The sequence below is a fragment of the Oryctolagus cuniculus genome, chromosome 9 (assembly GCF_051225735.1).
Source record: "Oryctolagus cuniculus isolate XC-2025 breed Fujian yellow rabbit chromosome 9, ASM5122573v1, whole genome shotgun sequence".
In the NCBI taxonomy this organism is placed as follows: Eukaryota; Metazoa; Chordata; class Mammalia; order Lagomorpha; family Leporidae; genus Oryctolagus; species Oryctolagus cuniculus.
Window position 1 is genome coordinate 67334510 of NC_142875.1, and position 1543 is coordinate 67336052.

The 1543-nt window shown below is 52.6% G+C and overlaps 1 pseudogene; it reads right to left on the reverse strand.

Annotated features, from left to right (window-relative positions):
* Positions 1-392: 392 nt before the first annotated feature.
* On the reverse strand, positions 393-1259 carry LOC100341570 (prohibitin 1 pseudogene; annotated as a pseudogene).
* Between the last annotated feature and the right edge of the window lie 284 nt (positions 1260-1543).

The window sequence follows — 1543 nt, forward strand, 5'->3', positions numbered from 1 at the left end:
TTCTGTCTCTTCTGGAACATGCTCCCTCATCCCCTGCCTTGTGGAACAGGAAGAGGACCTCACCAGGTGCCAAGACCACACTCCTGGACTTCCCAGCCTCCAGAACTGTGAGCAATGAGTTTCCTTATTGATTATCCAGTCTCAGGTAGCCTGTTAAGTGATAGCAACACAAAATGGACTAAGGAATTCACTTCCACACTGATCTCTGCCTTCTCTTCATTTGTGGCTGAAGCAGCCTTTTTAAGTCCTGCCTTCAAAATCTTCCCCTGAAATGTCCTTCCCTAAAGAGGTATTGCCTGACCCTTGCACAACTGCCCCTCTTCTTTTCTTTTCTCTTCGAGAGAGATCTGCTTCTACTTTCATTTCCTCCACTTTAAGCCAATCATGAAGTTTCACAGTGATTTCTGGGGTGAGGCAGGAGGAGGGCATGCGTGTTCAGAATCGCTGGGGCTGCACCTGCTTGGTCCAAGGCGGTGCAGGCAGGGCGGGCCTCCCTGGGGCAGCTGGAGGAGCAGGGACTGCCTGGCCAGCAGGTGGGTGATGTTTGGCAGCGCAAGAGCTGGTACGCGATGTCCTCCACTATCTCCAGCTTGCTCAGCTCAATAAAGCCAGTGCCCGCGGTGGTCAGCAAGTTAGCGATCAGCTCAGCAGCCTTGGAGCCACCTTCTGCCTTCCACTGCTCAGCCTTCTCCACTACAAATCTGGCCCTCTGCCCCCCGCTGAGCCCCCTGCTTGGTTTCCACTGCTTCTGTGAACTCCTTCCCGAAGGTCAGATGCGTCAAGGACACCCAAGATGGGGCCAAAGAGCAAGGTCATCGCTCACCTGCCTGGAGACCAGCTCTCTCTGGGTAAGGAGCTCCCCTGTGTCACAGGGGGCCACCATGGACTCGAGGACCTCCGTGGTGATGGACGGCAGCACGTGCTCATCAGAGTCCCCAGCCACAGTGGTGACGATGCGTGGGAGCTTGCTGGCCAGCACGATGCTGACATTCTGTACATCTTTGCTATCGATGATGACCTGCACGTTCCGCCGGCGCCAGCAGCAGTCAAAGCTAATTGGTTTCTGCACCCACGGGATGAGTTGAGTGGGTCCCTACTCCTACCACCATGTCCTGCACGCCACGGCACTGATCAAAGATGACAGCTCGGTGCCCAGAGACCACGTTATTTAAGTCAGAGTTTCCCCCATGCCTCCAGCAACAGCTAAGGCCAGGCTGAACAAACACTTTGGCAGCCATGTTTTCTTCCGGGGGACCCATTCACACCCGCTTCAGCTCTGACCTCCACATGAATTCCCCTTCACTTTCTTAACACATATCACCTCATAATCATGTATTCAAATCCATCTTCCCCACGAGAGAACGAGATAGGTTTCTACACTGGCCTTCATGCCAGCCTCCTAAGATGCGCTCCTTAAAATGTTGCTCAGCACACTAAAGAATAATGTCATTAAAGAATCAATGTTATAAAGAATAAATATTTGCATTTGTGTTGCATAAGGGCCTGAACACTGGCACCAGACCATAGGGTTCGTATTCCAACT